This window comes from Chiloscyllium plagiosum, unplaced genomic scaffold (assembly GCF_037043375.1).
Source record: "Chiloscyllium plagiosum isolate Xiang-an unplaced genomic scaffold, Cpla_swu_hap1 HiC_scaffold_13, whole genome shotgun sequence".
Classification (NCBI taxonomy): domain Eukaryota; kingdom Metazoa; phylum Chordata; class Chondrichthyes; order Orectolobiformes; family Hemiscylliidae; genus Chiloscyllium; species Chiloscyllium plagiosum.
The window spans coordinates 103,940,441-103,963,884 of record NW_028270151.1 but is presented as its reverse complement, the minus strand read 5'-3'; the positions used below and the strand labels follow the sequence as shown (position 1 = coordinate 103,963,884).

Below are 23,444 nucleotides of genomic sequence, written 5' to 3'. Positions count from 1 at the left end.
TTATCAGATTATTTTCTAAAATATTTTTGACAGTCAAGAATTCTTTTTTCCAATAAGCAAGTGTATTTTCCTTCCATTTCTGACTATCAAATTCTGCACCATTTTCATTCCCTGTAATGCATTTTGCATTCCCTGAAACATCAACTGTGTTTCTCCTTCCACAGACAGCAGTGATTAATGCCAAAGCCCTGTTGCTTGTGGAGAGGGTGCTGTTTGACTTTCTTGTACAGCTGCAGTTTGTGTGGTGAAGGTGCTCTCACAGTGTGGTTGGGTAAGTGGCACTATAGGTTATTTTCAGATCATCACTATTGCTGAATGAATAATGTCCAAATCAACAACAGTTCGTATTTTTATTATCATGCTTATAATTTCACAAAAATACTATTGAGAACTTTAGACATAAGGCCAGAGATGGAGATATTAGGTCAGGTGACCAAAAGCATTGCCAAAAAGCAGGTTTTGAGGGATGTCTTAAAGATGGAAAGCAGACCTGTGAGGTTTTGGCTGCAAATTTCAGATCATGCTGCTTCAGCAAATGTAGAAATAGCCACACAGGTGAAGTAATGAATTAACAAATGGTTGGGAGTCTCGAAGAAAATGGGTTGTCAAGGTCTCAAAGTGTGTGTGGTGCAGGGAGCTAGGGATTATCACATTCTGGATCAGTGGTGCTGGAAGAGCACAGCAATTCAGGCAGCATCCGAGGAGCTTCGAAATCGACGTTTCGGGCAAAAGCCCTTCATCAGGAATAAAGGCAGAGAGCCTGAAGCGTGGAGAGATAAGCTAGAGGAGGGTGGGGGTGGGGATAGAGTAGCATAGAGTACAATAGGTCAGTGGGGGACGAGATGAAGGTGATAGGTCAGGGAGGAGAGGGTGGAGTGGATAGGTGGAAAAGGAGCTGGGCAGGTCGGACAAGTAAGCAAATGTGGCTGCAGTAGCGGGTTTGTTTCAGGACCTGGTTGATGAGCTTCAGGGCAGAGGAAATGACCTGGGAGTTGCAGTGGGAGAGAGACTCCCTAAGATTCTTGTAGAGAGAGGAGGAAAACTTCTTCAAGGCAGGCATCCTTGTAGAGGATTCGCAGTAGGGATAATACCTTAGGGATTATCACAGCCAGGAATTAAATCAAGTGTGAGAATTTTAAATTGAGGGATATTGGCCAGGTGCTGGCAGGTGAGACTAGATTGGGTTGGGGTATCTGGTCGGCATGGATGGGTTGAACCGAAGGGTCTGTTTACTTGCTGTACATCTCTATGGCTGTATGCTGTTGATTCTAATTAGGAGCCTTTTGATGAATCAACAGGCAGCGATTAAGACTTTCTTGAGATTACAGGGAGGTTGAATGTGGGAAGCTGGCCCTGAGTGTGTTTGGAAAACGAAGTCTGGAGATAACACACGATGGATGAGAGTTTCAGTATATGAGCTGAGAGGAGGGTGGAATCAGCTCGAATTAGTGGTCTTGGAGTGGGACTGAGCTGTCACTCTCTCCTCACCTCTGGGATTCAGCTGGTTGCCAGATTGTGAATCAGGGCGGTACCACAATCGGGACCCGAGTTGCCATGGTGGAGCCTAAAATGAGTGTCGCTCAGCTGGCTGTTGCTGAGCAGCTGCTGCTTGGTAGCCCTGTAGATGACATTTTCCATCACTTTACTGCTGATCGAGTGTGGACTGACAGAGGGAAATTGCCTGGGCTGGATTGCCCTGTGTTGTTGTGTTGAACATCCCTGGGCAATGTTCCACATTGTTGGTAGATGCCAGTGCTAGAGCGGTACGTGGCTTGGTGGGTGGCAAGTTCTGGAGCACAAACCATCAGTATTATTGCCAGAATGTTGGCAGGGCCCGTAGCCTTTGCACTACTTTACCATTTCTTGATGTTATTCAAACTTAATCGATCTGGCTTAAAACTCACATCTGTGATGTTAGAAACCACTGGAGAAGGCTGAGATGGATCATCCCACTTTGCACTTCTGGCTGAAGATTGCTGCAGATGCTGTCATCTTATCTGGTGCATGGATGTGTGAGGCCCCTCCATCAGTAAGGGTGGGGATATCTGTGAGGCTTCCTCCAGTGAGTTGTTTAATTGTCCATCACCGTTCACAACTGGGTGTGGCAGAACTGCAGAGCTCCGATCTGTTCCATTGGATGTTGGATCACTTAGCTCTGTTGCTTGCTGCTGATGCTGTTTGATATGCAAGTAGTTCCGTTTGATAGCTTCACCAGGTTGGCACTTCAGTTTTAAGTCTGCCTGGCGCTGCTCATGGCATGCCCTCCTTTCCTGTCCATTGTGATGGGTGAGACCGGGATTTACAAACCCATGAGATTACAGATTGTGCTGGAGTACAGTTCTGCTGCTGTTGATGTCCCACAGTGCCTCAGAGATATCCAGTTTGAGATCCTACATCTGTTCAAAGTCTGTCCCCATTAGAACGGTGATAGTGTCACTCAACACAATGGAGGTTTTTCTCAACTTTAAGCCAAGACTTTGTCTCCAAAGGAAATGTGTGATGGTCGCTCGTACTGATACTGTCATGGCCAGATGTATCTGCAGCTGGTCAATTCATAACAATGAGATCAAGTATGTTTTTCCCTCTTGTTGGTTCCCTCACCACCCGCTGCAGACTCAGTTGAGCAGCTATGTCCTTTAGGACCTGGCCAGCTCAGTCAGTAATTCTGTTGCAGAACTAGTCTCGATTGTGGACCTTGAAATCCTGTACCCAGAGTATGTTTGACACCATTTTATTGCCTGAGTGCTTCCTCCAAATGTTGTTCAACATGAAGGAGAACTGATTCATCAGCCAGTACAGTATATGGTAATCAGCAGGAGCCATGAGACATCCTGGTCTCCGGAGTCAATGCTGTGTACTCCTAGGGCAAATCCTCCCTGTCTGTACGCCACTGTGCCACCACCTCTGCCTGGTCTGTCCTGCCGGCGGGACAGGACATATCCAGAGATTTCAGGAGAAAGGGAACACTGCAGATGCTGGAGATCAGAGTCAAGAGTCTGGTGCTGGAAAAGCACAGCAGGTCAGGCTGATGAAGGGCTTAGGCTCCAAACGTCGATTCTCCTGCTCTTCGGATGCTGCCTGACTGTTGTGCTTTTCCAGCACCACATTCTCGATATCTAGATATGGTGATGGTGGTGTCCGGTCATTGTTTGTAAGGGATGATTCCGTGAGTATGACTATGTCAGGCTGTTCCTTGACTAGTCTGTGAGACAGCTCTCCACATTTTGGCACCAAAAACCATATGTTAGTGAGGAGGACGTTGCACCATCGAGAGGGCTGATTCTGTGGTTGTAATTTCTGGTGCCTTCTTAGATGCCACATGGTCCATCCAGTTTCATTCCTGTGTTGAGACTTTGCAGTGATTAGTACAGTGAGTAGCTGGCTGGGCCGCTGACAGGTTGGCAGGATTTTTTTCGCCATTGACAATGGTTTCATGGAGATCAGGAGATTCCTAATACGTTGTTTTTTCTCTTGAATTCAGATTCCACCATCTGCCAAGATGGGATTCGAACCAGGACTTCAGTCATTTGTTTTAATATTCTGGATAAAAGCTGAATACATCAGGTTTGTTCACTCATTTTAAATATCACTAACCCTGGTTTTGTTTCTTTGTGAAACACTGTCCATCATCCTGTCTCCTCCATCCTCCCCTCCAACAATGAGTGAGGAGCACATGGAGTTTCTCTGTCACTGAGACTGAGATAATCCGATCTGCTGTTTCTCTCCCTCCCACTAGCCCACTGAGCCAAACTGCCTCAGGTGATGTTGCTGGTTTTTGTCCTAAACCTACATCTTTCTCCATCTCTTGTCAAGCCTTATCAGAGCTTAACTTGACCCTTTACTCTAATCTCACTAAACTCACTTTCCAACACTCTTTCCTCCGCTGCCTCCTCATCACCCCCCCTCGCCAATTCATAGATATTGTTCCTTGTTCTGTCTGTTGGTCTTTTCTGGTTATGTCCTTCTCTCCCATTCTGTGAAAAACTAATATTTGACCTCACCGTTGTTGGAAAATCCTGCTCCATCTCCACTCTCCATTTCCTTTCTGAATTCCTTGCATTTGGTGTCCCTCAACGATCTATCCTTGGTCTCTCCTGTATCTCACGTACATACTGCCAGGAGGTGATATCGTCAAAAACACTGTTAGGTTTGACATGTACACTGACGATGCCCAGCTCTCCCTCCCCATCATCCCTCTCCATTACTCCACTGTTACTCAGTTATTAAACTGCTTATCACATTCCCACTACTCGATTAGCTGCAATTTCCTCCAATGAAACATTGTCACGGTTAAACCCATTGCCTTCCCTTTACCTTTCTGCTGAGCCCCTCCCTCTCACTGGGAGCTCTCTGAGACAGAACTACATTCTTCACAATATTGCTGTTATATCTGACCCCAAGATGACCTTCTGATCAGACATCCACACAATCACAACACCAGGAATTCCAGTCTCTTAAACGTTGCTTTTCTCCACCTCACCCCAGCTCCAATGCCACTGAAACCCGTTACCCCTGTCTGTGTCGCCTTAACCTTGAATCCAAAACAGAACCCTTGATTCCGTGACTCAGAATCTGGTTTCAGACTCCCCTCTCAGTATTTACCCTCAGACACATCCTCTCTGTATTTATCCTGTCAAACCCCTTAAGAATCCCAACTGTCTCAATGAGATCACCTCTCTTTCTCCACAATCCAGTGAGTAGAGTCCCAACCTTTTCAGCCTTTATTTAAAAGATAATGCCTCCAAACCAGGGATCATCTCATTGAATCTTCCCTGAAATGCCTCCAATAAAGTGACATATTTCCTTATCTAAAGGGACCAAAACTGCTCTCGTTACTGCAGATATGGTGGTCTCACCAGCACTTCCACACGTTACTCTCAGGTATATATTCCAAACTCTAGTACTGAGAACCTTTGAAACAAAACATTCCATTCCCCTTCCTGATTCCCTGTTGTAACTGTGTGGTTGCTTTCTGTGTTTCCTGAACAATTACCCCTGGTCCCTTTGTGGTGCAGCTTTCTACAGTTTCCACCATTTAAATAGTACTTTGTTCTTTTATTATCTCCTCCAAACTGAGCAACTTCCCACTTTTCCAAGTTACGCCCTGTCTGGCAACTTGTTGCCCCCTTCTCCTGTGCATCTCTCTCTTTTCATAATCCTCCTAGACATTTTTACAGTTATGCCTTTTCTAGGAGATATCCCCCCCCCTTCCCATTCTTCCAAACATTTACTGGGAGCACTGGGCAGTGGGAAGCAGGCAGAGTTGCTATCTTTTTAGGGATACGCTTTGGAGTGATTGAGAGGATCTTCCTCCCCATTGGTCAGGATGGAGACAACTTGCCCATCGTTAGGCATTAGCCTTTCACACCCATGTCTTATTGATGAGGCAGAGCAGCAGCACGGAATGAAAGAAAAGAAAGTCATTCTTGTTCCCCATATCTCACTGACGCTTGGATCATTTTCTCCAACCTGTCAAAGAACTGCTGTGTTCAGTCACATGAGATCTCAAGTTGGAATCTCCTAGAAACCCACAGATTTCCCCCTTAGTTGTCTGCTGATGTCATCAAGGGTAATATGTACTGTCATCCTGGGCCACAAGGAGGGAATGGTGTGGGTTTCTAACTTGAACTGGTAGTGACAGATTTTATAAACTTGTATTGCAGGATATTACAGGTGGACATTCAGATGGTAATCTTAGTAAATATTCTGCTAAACTCTGATTGAATTACTCAGTATATCAGGATCTGGATATTCGCATTGTGTTCCAGATAAATCCCATTTGCTGCTTAAAAATTCTCCTTTGAATCATCGCATTCTCGCAAAAGGTCTCCCCAAACCTTCAATGTGTGATGTAATCCTTTTATGATGACCTGATGAGTGTAAGGTTTATTATTCGAATGTGTAATTTTTGTATAAGGATGTCTCAGAGAGGGAGCTGAATATTCTTAAAGGGGAGAATAACCATTTTGAGGGGAGGCTGTTGTTTATTGGTACCAATGACATAGAAATAGAAGAGTTCACATTATTGGATCATTGGAATCTCTTGTGGGGTAGAATTGACCTCCATCAGAAGGATGGATTGTACCTGCACTGGAAGGGAACAGTTGCTCGTGCTATTCAGGAGGCAAAAAACCAGTGAAGGAATGTGGGTAAAACCAGAGAGAGAGTGAGGAAGAGCTAAGTCTGACGCTGGTACAGTTCAGACGTCAAACAGTCAAGGCAGACAAGGGCAAGGCACCGAATGAGCAGTTACACTGCATTTATTTCAATGCAGGAGGCCCGGTAGGTCGGGCAGAGGAGCTCAGGATATGGTTTTGAACATGGCACTGGGATATTATAGCAATTACAGAGGCATGACTCAGGGATGGATAGGACCAGCAGCTTAATGTTCCAGTGTATAGATGCTACAGCAAAGATTGAAAGGGGGCCACAGAGCAAAGGGAGAGATATTTTTGATTAGGGATAACATTACAGCTGGGCTTCAACAGGGTATTCCTGGGAGTACATCCAGGCAGGTGATACAGGTGGAACTGAGAAATAAGAAAGGGATGATCTCCTTATTGGGATGGTACTATTGACCCCCCCCCCCCCCCTTTCCCCAATAGTCAGCAGGGAGTTGAGAAGCAAATTTACAAAGAGATGACTTCTCTGTAAGAATAGTATGGTTGTGTACAAGACTTGACCTTCTTTGTTATTCATTCACAGGATGGGGGTGTCACTGGCTGGGCCCAAAGGGCAGTAAAGAGTCAGCCACATTGCTGTGGGTCTGGAGTCACATGTAGGCCAAACCAGGTAAGGATGGCAGATTCCTTCCCTGAAGGATGTTAGCGAATCTGATGAGATTTTTTTTCGCAATAATCAACAATGGATTCATGGTCTTTAATAGATTCTTACTTCCAAATTTTTATTGAATTCATATCCACTCTCTGCCGTGATGGTATCCAAACCCTGGGCCCCAGAATGTTATCTGGGTGTCTGGATTATCCATCTAGTGATAATCTCACGAGGCCATTTGGCAGGGTGAGTGACTGAGGTATCCATGGGGCAGCACATCAGCACCAAAGATCCCATGGTCTCTGCGGAATATAGAAAGGGCTGGGGAGGGAGATATATCCCTGGTGGTGGGGTCTGACTGTAGGTAGCGGACATAGCAGAGGTTCATGGAGATTAGTGGGTGGCAGGTGAGGACCGGGGGATTATATTCTTATTGTGGTTGGAGGGGTGGGGGGAAGGCGGAGGTACAGGAAGTGGAGGATATGTGTTGGAGTGTATTGTTGATCAAGTGGGAGGGAAATGCGGTCCTTGAAAGAGGAAACCTTTCTGGGATGTCCTGGAGTGGAATTGCTTCTGCCTGGAGCAGATATGACAGAGGCAGAGGAATTGGGAGTACAGGATCACGTTTTTACAGGAATATACTCGAGGGTAATCAGGAGAGCAAAAAGGGGACTTGAAATATCTCTAGGAAATAGTTTTTAAGGAGAATCCAAAGAGATTCTACAAATACATTAAGGATAAAATAATAACCAGACGGAGAATAGGAATTCTTAAAGATCAACAAGGCCATCTATGGAACAACAGGAGGTGGGAGAAATACTATGCTATTCTATTCTAGAGAGTTTGGAGAAATAAATAGTGATCACTTGAAAAGTGTCTAGATTATAGAGGAGGAAGTAGTGGATGTCTTAAACAGTAGCAAGGTTGATAAATCCCTGGGACCTGATCAGATGTATCCCAGAAATTTGTGGGAAGCTAGGAAGGTGATGGCAGTGCCCGTCCCTGAGGTATTTATATCATTGTTTGTGACAGGTGAGGTGCTGGAAGATGGGTGGCCATTATTTAAAAAAGGTGGTAAGGAAAGGCAGGGAACAAGAGAACAGTCAGCCTAACGTCAGTGGTAGGTAAGTTGTTGGAAGGGATTCTGAGGGACAGGATTTACATGTATTTGGAAAGACGAGGATTGATTAGGGATAGCTAACATGGCTTTATGTGTGGGAAATTCTCTCTCTCTAACTTGATTGAGTTTTTTTGAAGATGTGACAAAGATGATTGATGAAGGCAGACTGTGGACGTTGTCTATATGGACACTGAACGATGACTGGTTAGCAAGGTTAGATAACAACATGAAATGGCGGGAGAACGAGCCATTTGGATACAAAACTGGCTTGAAGGTAGGAGGCAGAGGGTGGTGATGGAGGGTTGCTTTGCGGACTGGAGGCCGGTGAGCAGCATTGTCCTGCAGGAATGGATATTGGGTCCTTAAATAAATGACTTGGATGTGAATATGAGATATGGTCAGTGGGTTTACAGAAGACACCAAAATTGGAGGTGTAGTGGACAATGAAGAAGTGGACAAGTTCAGAATGCAACAGTATCTTGACCAGATGGGCCATTGGAGCGAGGAATGGCAGACTGGGTCCAATTTAGACAAATCTAAGCTGTTGGATTTTGGAAAGACAAATCAGAGCAGGACTTGTACACTTAATGGTAAAGTCCTTGGGAATGTTGCTGAACATAGAGACCATGGAGTGCAGGTTCATTGTTCCTTGAAAGTAGACTCGCAGGTAGGCAGACTATTGAAGGTGGTGTTTGGTATGCTTATATTTATTGGTCACTGCATCGAGTACAGAAGCTGGAACGTTAAATTGTGTGGTTGGACAGGACATTGATTAAGCCATTTCAGGAATTCTGTTTGAAGTTCGAAATTCCCTGTTCTGGAAAGGATGTTGTGAATCTTGAAAGAGTTCAGACAAGATTTACAAAGACTTTGCTAGGGTTGGAGGATTTGGACTACAGGGTGAGGCTGAATAGGCCAGAGTTAATTTCCCTAGTGAGTCGAAGACTGAGGGGTGACTTCATGGAGATTTATAAAATCATGAAGGGCATGGATAAGGTGAACAGCCAGGGTCCTTTCCCCCCAGTTAGGTGGGATCAAAATAAGATCACATGGGCTTAGGTTGAGAGGGCAAAGATTAAAAACGGATCTAAGGGGCAAAGTTTTCAAGCTGTGTGTGGTGTATGTGTGGAATGAGCTGCCAGATGAAATAGTGGAGGCCGATACAATTACAACATTTGAAAGGCATCCGATTGGGTACATGAATAGGAAGAGTTTCCAATGATACGGACCAATAGCTGGCAAATGGGGCTCCATTTGTTGAGGATTCCTAGTTGGCATGGACAAATTGGACCAAAGGTCTGTTTCTGTGCTGTACATCTCTATGACACTAATAAATTAAAATAAGATGTGTTCCTCTTTTGTGGAGAGCTAGCAGAAGCACAGATAATTGTCCTTGGAGCTGAGAAGGTTAAGCAGTGATTTTGATCAGGTGCAGATTTGGTTCTAGGATATCGAATCTGCAGAGAGAGTGGAAATGTTAACAATGTCACAATTTTAGTAACAATTTTCAGGTAATTGGCAAATAATGTGAACATTATTTTATTCAGTAAGTTCTGAGTATCTGGAACAGTCTGAATGGCAGCTGGACACAGACTCAGCAGTTATTCATAAACAGATTTGGAATTTTACTTTTTAAGGGAAGATTTGGGAGTCTATGGGCAAATGGGAAGGGAATTGGGACAGATTTGTAGCATCTCCATAGGAAGAGGGTACATCTCAAATGGGCTGAATAGCCCCAGCCCCTGTGCTCTGTGATACTGCCCCATTGACTGTGAATGTTGTAGCTCATCCCAGGGCAGAGAGAGGCAGGATCCCACCACTCACCTCACAATGGGCCCCGATGATTGATGTCAGCGCAGGCCAATAGGGGGCAGCGGGCCGTACTGGAGGACCAGATCGTACCAGTTTGTCTTCCAACCAATCGGAGTGAATGAGGGCATCCTCAAGGCTGGAACTAAAGAAAGGCACATATCGCAGAGATTTGAGAAACTGGAGGACATGAGATAGGGAGTGTTCTGTGGCTGGTGAGGAATTATATAAACAAGTAAGAGTTGTGAGGCTGGATGAGGTGGCAGTGAACGGGAGAGTTGAGGATGGAGGAATTTAGAGTTAGTGAGGATTAGAGTCATAATGTTACACAGCAAGGAAACAGGCCCTGTGGTCCAACCAGTCTATGCCAACCATAATTGCAAACTGAACTAATTGTACCTGCCTCCGCTTCGTCCACATCCATCCAAATGTTTCCTATTTATGCACTTATCTGAATGTCTTTTAAATATTGTAATTGTATTCACAGCTACCACTTCCTCTGGAAGTTCATTTCACACATATAAATTTTTTTTAAAACCCTAATGTCTTTTCTCAAATCTTTCTCATTTCTTCTCAAAATGAATGCACCCGAGTTTTGAATCCCCCTCTCCCTCGTCCATTCACCTTATCTACACTCTTTCTGATTTTATAAACCTCTAATAAGGTCACCCCTCAACCTCCTGCACTCCAGTGAAAAAATTCCCAGCCTATCCAGCCTCTCCTTAGAACACAATCCCTCCATTCATGGCAACATGCAGGTAAATCTCTCCTGAACCTGCTCCAATTTAATAATATCCTTCCTATAACAGCACAACCAGAACTGGACAGAGTATTCTGGAAGAGGTCTCCCCAACGTTCTGTACATCCTCAACATAACGTCCCAACTCCTGTACGCAAAGGTCTGAACAATGACGGTAAGTGTGCTAAGCACCTTAACCACCCTGTCCACATGTGACACAAACTTCAAAGACGTGAAGCCCTCGGTTTCTTTGTTCCCATATCACTACTCAAGGCCCTACTTTTATTGAGTGTAAGTCCTACCCTCGTTTGTATTGTCAGGATATTATATTTTGCATTTATTCCAATCCAAAAAAATTTTGAGTATAAAGGCAGTAGGAGTATAATTAAGAGGAAAATCAGGAGGCAAAAAAAAGGACATGAGATAGCTTTGGCGAATCGGGTTAAGGATAATCCGAAGGGCTTTTGTAAATACATGAGGAGCAAAAGGCTAACTAGGGAGAAAATAGAGACCCTCAAACATCAGCAAGGCAGCCATTGTGTGGAGATGCAGGCGATGGGCGAGTTCGGAAACAAGTATTTTGCATTAGTGTTTACTGTGAAGAAGTACATGGGAGATATAGAATGTGGGGAAATAAATGGTGACATCTTGGAAAATGTCCATATTACAGAGGAGGAGGAGGTGCTCAATGAGTGGCTAAGGAGCTGGTGCAGGGGAAAAGGATTCACGTTTTTTGGATCGTTGTGATCTCCTCTGGAGTAGAGTTGACCTGCATAAGAAGGATGGATTGTACCTGAATTGGAAGGTGTCTAATGTCTAGACAGGGAGACTTGCTGGTGATACTCTGGAGGCATTAAACCAGTGAGGGAGTGTGTGTAAACCCAAGAAGATAGTGAGGAAAGAGATATGTCTGAGGCTGGTACAGTTCAGAAGTCAAATAGTCAAGGCAGGCAAGGGCAAGGCACAGAATGAAGTCGGACTGAGCAGTTGCACTGCATTTACTTCATTGGAAGAGGCCTGACAGGGAAGGCAGAGGAGCTCAGGGTATGGTTTTGAACATGGCACTGGGATATTATAGCAATTACAGAGGCATCACTCAGGGATGGATAGGACTGGCAGCTTAATGTTCCAGGTATAGATGCTATAGGAAGAATAGAAAGGGGTACAAGAGAGGAGGGGGAGTGGCATTTTTGATTCGGGATAGCATTATGTTTTTGCTTAGGGAGGATATTCCTGGGAGTACGCCCAGTGAAGGTATTTAGGTGGAACTGGGAAATAAGAAAGGGATAATCACCTTATTGGGGTTTTCTGCATGGATTTCGAACGGGTGCTCTGGTTTCCTCCCACAGTCCAAAGATGTGCAGGTTGGGTGGATTGTCAGGCTGAATTGCCCATAATGTTCAGGGATGTGTCGGTTGGCTGGCCCTGAGAAGTGCAATGTTATAGGAGGAGGTTAGGAGGCTCTCCAGGTCAGTATTAGTATGATGGGCTGAATGACCTGCTTCCACACTGTTGGGAGTCTCTGATAATTCTACAAGTTTGAAAATAGTTACAGAAAATAATATACCAGATCTAAAAGTTAAGGTTCTGAATTGGACAAAGGCCGATTTTGATGGCCCAAGGCAAGAACTTTCATCCGGCCCCTCAAGCCTGCTCTGCCATTCAACAAGATCAGACCTGATCTTCTCATGGCCTCCGCTCCACTTTCCTGATCTCTCACCATAACCCTTAATTCTTTTCCTGTTCACAAATCTACATTTTGCCTTCAAGGCATTCAAGTTGATAACGTCAAATGCTGCACTCGGCAGGGAATTCCACAGATTCACAACCCTTTAGCTGAAGAAGCTCCTCCTGAACTCAGTCCTAAATCTGCTCCCCCTTATTTTGAGGTAGTGCTCTGTAGTTTGACCCACCCCCGGTGGAAATAGCCTCCCTGCTTCTGTCTTATCTACTCCCTTCATAATTTTATTGTTTCCTATCCAACCTCCCATTCTTCTAAATTACAATGACTATAGAACCAGTTTTCTCAATCTCTCCACATGCACCAATCCTCTCAACTCCTGATTCAAACTAGTGAACCTCCTCTGTACTCCCTCCAATGCCAGTACATCTTCCTGAAGTAAGGAGACCAAACCTGTACACAGTACTCCAGGTGTGGCCTCCCCAGCACCCTGTACAGCTGCAGCATAACCATCCCTCTAGCAAGGAAGGACAATATTCCCTTCACTGCCTTAATTACCTGCTGCACCTGCAAACCAACCTCCTGTGATTCATGCAGAAGGACACCCAGCTCCATCTGTACAGCAGCCTGCTGCACGTTTTCACCATTTCATCATCCAGTTTGCTGTTAGTCCGACCAAAATGGATGACCTCACATATCCCAACATTGAACTCCATCTGCCAGACCCTTACCCACCCACATAACTGATCTGTATCACTGTGCAGACTTACAGTGGCCTCTGCACACATTGCTCTACCTCATCTTTGTATCAAATGTGAACTCTGACACCGTACACTTGGTCCTCAACTCCAAAACATTTGTGTAAATTGCAAACAGTTGTCGTGCCAACACTAATCCAAACTCACATTTATCCCCATTCTTTACATTTTGTTGGTTAACCGATCCTGTATCAATGATAATTACCCATAATGCCATGCATCTTTACCTTATTCAGCAGCCTTTTATGTGGCAACTTATCGAATGCCTTCTGGAAATCCAGGTACACCACATCCACCGAGTCCCCCTTGTTCAATGCACTCGTCGTATCCTCAAGTAATTCTAATAAACGTGTTAAACGTGACCTGCCGTTCATGAATCCATGCTGTGTCTGCTCAATGAGACAATTTCTACCCAGATATCTCACCACTACTTCCTTGAGAGGTTCAAGCATTTTCTCCACTACAGAAGTTAAGCCATCGGATCCTTTTTGAAAAATAGTGGCACCACATTTGCAGCTTCCAGTCTGTCAAAACCAGACATCCAACAAATTTTAGTGAATTATCACGAGGTCTATGTGTTATTCTCCCCCCTCCCCCCCCCAACATCTCTTTTAGTCCCTGGGATACATTCCATCAGAGTCAGGAGACCCATCTACCTTTAGGCTGTTATCTTTCCCAACATTACCTCTTTACTGAGAATGATTGCTTCTGTATCCTCATCTGCCATTGCCTCCATAGGCCTGCGACAATGAGAGTATATAGACAGTATGTTCCTGTTAAGGCCAAGGCTGGTAGGTGTAAAGAGTGCTGCCTGACGAAAGAAATTGAGGGCCTGGTCGAGAAAATGAAGGAGGGATATGGCAGGTACAGAGAGCTGTGTTTGTGTGAATCCCTGGAAGAGTGTAGCGGCAGTAGGAGTATACTCGAGGTAAACCAGGAGGGCAAAAAGGGGACATGAGATAGCTTTAGGAAATAGGTTTAAGGAGAATCGAAGGTGATTGTACAAATACACTAAGGACAAACGAGTAACCAGGTAGAGAATAGGTACCCGCAAAAGTCATCAAGTCTGTCTGTGGAACCGCAGGAGGTGAGAGCGATTCTGTATGAGCGGAGAGGTTTTACAAACAAAATGTGCACGTCAGAAAACACAAATTTGAACGTCCCAGTCTCGTGTTTTCAGTAAACGGGGAATTGCCTCAGTGTGGCTGCAGGCATGAGTGCGCGCCGCCATCTTTATTCAGGGCAAGAATTCAATGGACATGTGCGGAGCCGCCAGCTTTGTAGGGGGCAAGGTGCAGCCAGGCGCATGTTCAGCCTTTCTCTGGTACAGAGTCATTGGGCAGGATTTACACAGAGCACATTCTAACTCAGAGAAATGGATGTTTATTTCTGGATTTGTTTCGCCATTCATTTAAATGATTTGGTATCGTAAATGAGTTTGCAGGTCATACAAAATTGGAGGTATTGTGGATAATGAAGAAGGTTACCTCAGATTACAATGAGATATTGATCAGATGGGGTTTAATTTAGATAAATATGAGGTGCTGCAGTTTGGAAAAGCAAATCAGGCAGGACTTGTACACTGAATGGCAAGGCCCTGGAGACGTTTGCGAAACAAAGAGACCTTGGATTGCAGGTTCATAGTCCTTGCAAGTCAAGTTGCAGGTAGATAGGATGATGAAGAAGATGTTCAGTATATTTTCCTTTATTGGTTCGAGCATTGAGTATAGGATGTGGGAGGTCATGTTGCTGTACAGGACATTCGTTAGGCCACTTTTGGAATATTGTGTGTAGTTCTGGCCTGCATCCTATCAGAAGGGTGCTGTGAAACTTGAAAGGTTTCAAAAAAGAATTACAAGGATGTTGTTCGGGTTGGAGGATTTGAGCTACAGGATGAGGCATAAAAGGCTGGGGCTGTTTTCCCTGGAGTGCCATAGGCTGAGTGGTGATGTGATGGAGGTTTATACAATCATGAGGGGCATGAATAGAGTAAATGAACAAGGTGTTTTCCCTGGAGTGGTGGTGTCCAGATGTAGAGGGCATTTAGGGTGAACGGAGAAAATTTCAAAGGGGCCTAAAGGACAACTCTTTCATGCAGTGGGTGGAATGAGCTGCCAGAGGAAGTGGTGGAGGCTAGTACAATTAAAACATGTTAAAGGCATCTAAATAGACACATGATATGATTAGGAAGCATTTACCGGGATATGGGTCAAGTGCTGGCAAATGGGAATACATTAGGCTTGGATACCTAGTTGGCATGGATGAGTTAGACCGAAGGGTCTGTGTTGGTGCTATACAACTTTATGACTGTGGGATCAGAACAGCTTACACTGTTCTGCTTCATCTCTGGGCTCCCTCATGACCACTTTGTCAATATCTAGCTTCCTCAGTCTCAAACAATGGGTGTATATTTGGTCTGTTTAGTATTTTACTATTACTTTTACAGACATTTTTGTAAGTTAATTTTTCACTGCCGCCCAGCCCGTGACCATGTGCTGCTTATTAATTTTTTTCTGGAAAATCTTTGACAGTCAAGAATTCTTTTTTTCCAATAAGCAAGTGCATTTTCCTTCCATCTCTAACTATCAAATTCTGCACCATTTTCAATCCCTGTAATCCGTTTTGCACTCCCTGAAACATCAACTGTGTTTCTCCTTCCACAGACAGCAGTGATTAATGCCAAAGCCCTGTTGCTTGTGGAGAGGGTGATGTTTGACTTTCTTGTACAGCTGCAGTTTGTGTGGTGAAGGTGCTCCCACAGTGTGGTTGGGTAAGAGACATTACAGAGTATTCATGACAGCAACAGTCATTATTTGAAGGTAATGTCCAAATCAACAACAGTTTGTATTTTTATTATCATGCTTATAATTCCACAAAAATATTATTGAGAATTTTAAACATAAGGCCAGAGATGGTGATATTAGGTCAGGTGACCAAAAGCATTGCCAAATAAGCAGGTTTTGAGGAATGTCTTAAAGGGGGAAAGCAGACCTGTGAGGTTTTGGCTCTATGTTGTTCTGTGGCTCTATGTTGTTGATTATGAATAGGAGCCTTTTGATGGATCGACAGATTTTGGTACGAGGGAGTACTTGGGCAGCAGAGATATAGTTTTTCTTGAGATTACAGGGAGGTTGAATGTGGGCAGCTGGCAGGAGTGTGTTTGGATAATGAAGTCTGGAGATAACACAAGGTGGATGAGAGTATATGAGCTGATACAAGGGTAGAATCAGCTAGAAATAGTGATCTTGGAGTGGGACTGAGCTGTCGCTCTCACCTCACCTCTAGGATTCAGCTGGTTGCCAGATTGTGAATCAGGCGGTAACACCATCGGGAGCTGAGTGGCCCTGGTGGAGCCTAAAGTGAGTGTCGCTGAGCTGGCTGTTGCTGAGCAGCTGCTGCTTGGTAGCCCTGTAGATGACACTTTCCATCACTTTACTGCTGATCGAGTGTGGACTGACAGAGGGAAATTGCCTGGGTTGGATTGCCCTGTGTTTTTGTGTTGAACATCCCTGGGCAATGTTCCACATTGTCGGTCGATGCCAGTGCTGGAGCGGTACGTGACTTGGTGGGTGGCAAGTTCTGGAGCACAAACCATCAGTATTATTGCCAGAATGTTGGCAGGGCCCGTAGCCTTTGCACTACTTTACCATTTCTTGATGTTATTCAAACTGAACCGAACTGGCTTAAAACTCACATCTGTGATGTTGGAAACCACTGGAGAAGGCTGAGATGGATCATCCCACTTTACACTTCTGGCTGCAGACTGCTGCAAATGCTGTCATCTTATCTGGTGCATGGGTATGTGAGGCCCCTCCATCAGTAAGGGTGGAGATATCTGTGATGCTTCCTCTAGTGAGTTGTTTAATTGTCCATCACCGTTCACAACTGGGTGTGGCAGAACTGCAGAGCTCCGATCTGTTCCATTGGATGTTGGATCACTTAGCTCTGTTGCTTGCAGCTGATGCTGTTTGATGCAGATGGTCCTGTTTGGTAGCTTCACCAGGTTGGCACTTCATTTTTAAGTCTGCCTGGTGCTGCTCATGGCATGCCCTCCTTTCCTGTCCATTGTGATGGGTGAGTGCGGGATTTACAAACCCATGAGATTACAGATTGTGCTGGAGTACAGTTCTGCTGCTGTTGATGTCCCACAGTGCCTCAGAGATACCCAGTTTGAGATCCTACATCTCTTCAAAGTCAGTCCCATTCAGAACGGTGATAGTGTCACTCAACACAGTGGAGGTTTTTCTCAACTTTTAAGGCAAGACTTTGTCTCCAAAAGGAATGTGTGATGGTCGCTCGTACTGATACTGTCATGGACAGATGTATCTGCAGTTGGTCAATTCATAACAATGAGATCAAGTATGTTTTTCCCTCTTGGTTCCTTCACCACCCACTGCAGACTCAGTTGAGCAGCTATGTCCATCAGGACCTGTCCAGCTCAGTCAGTAATTCTGTTGCAGAGCTAGTCTCGATTGTGGACATTGAAATCCTGTACCCAGAGTACGTTTGACACCATTTTATTGCCTCAGTGCTTCCTCCAAATGTTGTTCAACATGAAGGAGAACTGATCCATCAGCCAAAGGAGGACGGTGCGTGGTAATCAGCAGGAGCCATGAGGTTTTCTGGTGTCCGGAGTCAATGCTGAGTACTCCAAGGGCAAATCCTCCCTGTCTGTGCCACGACCTCTGCCTGGTCTGTCCTGCCGGTGGGACAGGACATATCCAGAGATTTCAGGAGAAAGTGAAGACTGCAGATGCTGGCGATCAGAGTCAAGAGTCTGGTGCTGGAAAAGCACAGCAGGTCAGGCTGATGAAGGGCTTAGGCTCGAAACATCAATTCTCCTTCTCCTCGGATGCTGCCTGACCTGTTGTGCTTTTCCATCACCACAATCTCAATATCTTGGGATGGTGATGGTGGTGTCTGGTCATTGTCTGTAAGGATTGATTTCATGAGTATGACTATGTCAGGCTGTTCCTTGATTGGTCTGTGAGACAGCTCTCCACATTTTGGCACCAAAATCCAGATGTTAGTCTGGAGGACGTTGCACCATCGAGAGGGCTGATTCTGTGGTTGTATTAAATGGTGCCTTCTTAGATGCCGAGTGGTCCATCCAATTTCATTCCTTTGTTGAGACTTTGTAGTGATTAATACAGTGAGTAGCTGGCTGGGCCACTGTTAGGTTGGCAGGTTTTTTTTCCGCCATTGACAATGATTCCATGGAGATCAGGAGATTCCTAATTCCAGTTATTTTTTCTTGAATTCAGGTTCCACATCTGCCAAGATGGGATTCGAACCAGGACTTCAGTCGTTTGTTTTAATATTTTGGATAAAATTTAAACACATTACGTTTGTTCACTCACTTTAAATATCACTTACCCAGGTTTTGTTTCTTTGTGAAACACTGTTCATCATCCTGTCTCCTCCATCCTTCGCTCCAACAACAAGAGTTTGGAGCACATGGAGTTTCTCTGTCACTAAGACTGAGATAATCCGATCTGCTGCTTCCCTTCCTCCCCCCTCCCCCCTCCCTCCTCCCTCCTCCCTCCCACTAGCCCACTGAGTCAAACTGCCTCACGTGGTGTTCCCGGTTTTTGTCCAAACCTACATCTTTCTCCAATCTCATCTCATGTCAAGCCTTATCAGAGCTCATCTTGACCCTTTACCCTAATCTTACTAAACCATAGACTTTCCAACTCTCTTTTCTCCTCCTCTTCCTCAGTCCCCCTCACCGATTCACAGACATTGTTCCTTGTTCTATCTTTTCTGGTTATATGCTTCTCTCCCATTCTGTGAAAAACTGACATTTGACCTCACGGTTGTTGGAAAATCCTGCTCCATCTCCACTCTCCCATTCCTTTCTGAATTCCTTGCATTTGGTGTCCCCCGTGGATCTATCCTTGGCCCCTCCTGTATCTCACCTACATACTGCCAGGAGGTGACATTGTGCAAAAGCACCATGTTGGGTTTCACATGTACACTGACGATGCCCAGCTCTCCCTCCCCATCATCCCTCTCCATTACTCCACTGTTACTCAGTTATCAAACTGCTTACCACGCTCCCACTACTCGATTAGGTGCAGTTTCCTCCAATGAAACATTGTAATGGTTAAACCCGTTGCCTGACAAATTCCTTTCCCTTACTGCTGAGCCTCTCTCTCTCTCACTGGGAACTATGCAGCAGAACTACACTCTTCACAGTATTGCAGTTATATCTGACGCGAAGCTGATCTTCTGATCAGACTTCTACACATCCCAAACACCAGGAATTCCAATCTCTTAAACGTTGATTGTCTCCTCCTCACCCCAGCTCCATTGCTACTGAAACCCCTTACCCGTGTCAGTGTTGCCTTAAACTTGACGAATCTGAAACAGAACCCTTGATTCTGTGACTGACTCAGAATCTGGTTTCAAACTCCCCCCTCAGTATTTACCCTCAGATACATCAGTATTTATTCTGTCAAACCCCTTAAGAATCTGGTGGTCCGGTCTGATTGTAGCTGGTGGAAATGACAGAGGATGATGTGTTGTATCTGGGTGGAAGGTAAGGACTTGGGGGGCGGGGGGGGTGTTCTATCCTTGTTGCAGTTGGAGGTGTGGGTTTCAAAGGCAGAGGTGCGGGAAGTGGAGGAGATATAGTGGATGATAGCGACACATGGGAGGGGAAATTGCAGTCCTTGAAATACGGGGCCATTTTGTATGTTCTGGCCTCACTGGAACACTGCAGTAAGCATGAGACAGAGATGTTGGCCAGGGAACAGACTTGTGTGTTAAAGTGGCAGGCAGCTGGAAGCTCGGGGTCTGTTTTTGCAGCAGAACGTAGATCATCAGTCGCCATTTCCACCACCTCCACGGAGATGCTGCCAGACACAGGTTCCTGTCCCCTCAATTAACAGCTATGCACCCTCCCAGCCAGATCGTAATCCACTCCTTTGTCTTTCCAAATGTTCCGATCTGTCTTTGGGTTCTGACCGTGCCGATGACTTCCTCTAAAACCCTTATCTCCTGCAGTACAAAGATCTGCAGGTTAGTTGAATTGGGGGTAAGGTCCAGTGAGGTGCATGTGCATGTCCCCTTCCGAGGATTGGGGGGTGGGGTAGCGGTGTGCGATTTGAAGAGAGGCATTTACACATCAAGCACATACTTAGAAAAAATTATGTCTTTATATTCTTCCTGGACTGACTGTGAGTTTTGTTTTGTGAATTCATTTCATAGGATATTAAATCAGAATAATTGAGGCTGGGATCTCAAAAGCAGTTTTTACAGTCAATGGAGTCATCGGGATCTGAATATCATTGGCATTTAACTGTGGAAGGAGAAAGGTTTGTCTGTTCTGTTTGTGGGAAGATATCTCCAATATTCTTGTTAAGCAGAAAGATGTACAAATTCGTGGTTAGATCACTCTTTGGGTGTGTGCTCTGTTCTGGGCCCTGCAGCTGAGGAAGGAGATATTGGCCTGCGAGGGAGCACAGATTTATCCAAATTACACCTCGTCTCTTTGTAAGTACTCTCAGATTTAGACCCAATCACCCACTTCATGATGTTAACCTGTCAACTTCTATTACCTGCAAACTTCCCATTAAAAATCCTTTTGGACTCAAATTCCAGTACCTTTTCAGGTGGAATGTTCCAGCTTCTGACAACTGTCTGTTCATCCAGAAACTGCTGAGGTCCATGTTGACTCTGGGGTTACAAAGGGCTGAATTGAAAGATGAGGTGCTGCCCCTGAGCTCCCATTGAGATGCATTCGAACAGTACAGGAGGCTGAAGGCAATGTAGGTATGAGCAGGCAATGAAAATGACAGGGCTGCACTGTGAGGGCTGCTTGGCTCAATGAGAGTGTTCTGGAGTTGGGTGTAAACAGACTGATGTGAGACGGGGAGAAGGTGAGGCTGAAACTCAGTTTTAGTTCAGGCCCTTCAGATATTCACATGGTCCCAATGTGAACAGCCAGTTTTTAAGTGATACCTGCGGATTATTTGTTAACAGTTTTTAAAGTATTTTTCCTGAGGGCAGTTGAGTTAACCACATTGCTGTGGGTCTGGAGTCACATGTTGGCCAGACCAGGTGAGGATGACCGTTTCCTTCCCTGCAGGACATTAGTGAACCAGGTGGGTTTCAATTGACAATAGTTTCATGGTCCTCATTCACCTTTTCATTCTAGGTGGTATTCAATTCCGATGCCACCATCAGCCATGTTGGGATTCTAACCCTAATCCTCGGAACACTGTACATATCACTCATCTGGCAGGAATACCATTAAGCCATTGCCTCCCTTTTTAGCAATGTTTAAAAGAAAGTTCCATCATTCTAGGTGTACAATGTGAGATAAAATACTGCAACGTCCATGTGTCAGCCTCTCCAAAAGGTCAATCAACAGAAATTTGTTTGGGGCCAAATATTTCACCTTTTTTTTTTGGGGGGGTGGGTTATTAAACAAAAATGAATCCAAATAAAAATCTTATGCCACGGACATGTAATTTCTGAAGCCGGAGGGGGATTACAGAGACAGGGAGGGTTGTGGGCCCAGAGGGGGATTGTTGTCCAAACATCACTGTGGTGTACATGGACTGCAGCATTTCAGGGAGGCGGTTAACCACCACTTTCTCCAAGACAAGTAAAGGTGGCCAGTAAATACTGGTCTGGGCAGCAAAGGCAATCCCCAGTGAGTAAAACCAAGCAGTGACCTCTCTGAGCTGACTTGCTGTGAAGTTAAAAACCTCTTTGGAAATGGAGTGGGCAGAGAAGAGAAACAGAGACATTTCACAGCTGGCCTCAGAGAGACCTCGCCCTTGGAAGTACTCCAAGCCGGGGATTAGCTCAGTGAGTTTCAGTCTCTTCAAATATCAATCTTAGTCGGTTTTATTTTATTAAATCTACAATCGTGAGTAAGGTGAGGATTTCTTTTTAATGTCTTAGGGTGTCTTGATTAAATGTTTAAGATATGAACCGTAAGCATTAAGTTATTCTCGGGCAGTATTTTTCGAGCAGGAAGACTGTGCGTTTGTCTTGGTCTGTAGGTTGTTAAGGCGGAGAGATGGCCTGTTGTAGAGTGGCGTGCTTTTCCTGTCGGATGTGGGAGATTAGGGAGAGTTTCAATGATCCTGATGATTATGTCTGCAGCAAGTGTGATTGCAAATCCTTTTGGATCGCATGGATTGGTGGAGGAGTGATTAAAGGCAGTGAGGAATTGACAGGAGCCGGGGGGTGTGATAGGTGGCAGTCTCAGGAATGCAGGATACTGCAGATACAGTCAGGTAGATGGGTTACCGCCAGGAAAGCTAGGAGGGGTAGGTCGGTACTGCAGGAGCCTCCTGTGGCTATCCCCATCTCAGACAAGTATACTGTTTTGGAAAATGTAGGTGGTCATAGACTTTCAAGGGAATGTAGCACTGACAGTCAAGTTACTGGTACTGAGACTGGCTTTTAACATAATATGAGGTATATTCAGTTCCACACGATCGATGGTGATAGGGGACTCTCTAGTCAGGGGCACAGTCTGCCATTTCTGCAGCTGACAGTGAGACATCAGAATGGGGTGGTGCCTCCCTGGTGCCGTGTCAAGGATGTCTCTGAGGGAGCAGAGTATTTTCAACAGGGAAAATAACCAGTGGGAGGTCATTGTACATTGGTACCAATGGCATAGGAAGGGGAAAGCATGGGGTCCTGACTAGCAGGGAGATTTGCTAGTGCCACTCGGGAGGCATTAAACCAGTGAGGGAGTTGGGGTAATCCTAAAGAGATAGTGAGAAAAGAGATGAGTCTGAGGCTGGTACTGTTCACCAGTCAGACTGTCAAGGCTGGCAAGAGCAAGTCACAGAATGAGGTGCGATGGACCAGTTGCACTGCATTTATTTCAGTGCAAGAGGCCTTACAAGTCAGGGAGGTAGGCTCAGGGTATGGTTTTGAACATGGCACTGGGATATTACAGCAATTACAGAGGCTTCACTCGGGGATGGATAGGACTGGCAGTTTAATGTTCCAGGGTATAGATGCTATAGCAAGGATAGAAAGGGGGCAACAGAGCAGGGGGAGAGGTGTTTTTGATTAGGGATAACATTATGGCTGGGCTTTGGGAGGATATTCCTGGGAGTACATCCAGGCAAGTTATTTGGTTGGTACTGAGAAATAACAAAGGGATGACCATCTTACTGGGATTGTATTATAGACTCTCTCCCAATAGTCAGCGGGGAATTGAGACAATTTTACCAGGAAACCTCAGTTATCTGTAAGAATAATATGGATGCAATGATAAGTGGTTTTAACTTTACCAACATAGCCTCGGAGTGCTGTAGTGTTAAGGGCTTGGATGGAAAGGTATTTGTTCAGTGTGTACGAGAACATTTCAGAATCAGTTTGTAGGATGTACCTACTAGAGAAGGAACAAAACCTGATCTGTTTTCTTTATTCATTCACAGGATGAGGCTGTCACTGGCTTGGCCAGCATTTATTGCTGCGTTTACCCAGAGGGCAGTTAAGAGTCAACCACGTTGCTATAGGTCTGGAGTCCCATGCAGACCAGACCAGGTAAGGATGGCATTTTCCTTCCCTAAAGGTCATTAGTGA

General features: G+C 45.1%; 1 long non-coding RNA gene across 1 annotated transcript; it reads left to right on the top strand.

Annotated features, from left to right (window-relative positions):
* Window positions 1-206: 206 nt before the first annotated feature.
* Window positions 207-23,408, top strand: LOC148148399 (uncharacterized). The gene is made up of 6 exons (XR_015759058.1): window positions 207-271; window positions 3,482-3,564; window positions 6,706-6,792; window positions 15,545-15,651; window positions 20,094-20,200; window positions 23,297-23,408. It is a non-coding gene; the product is annotated as an uncharacterized LOC148148399 (long non-coding RNA).
* Window positions 23,409-23,444: the final 36 nt, after the last annotated feature.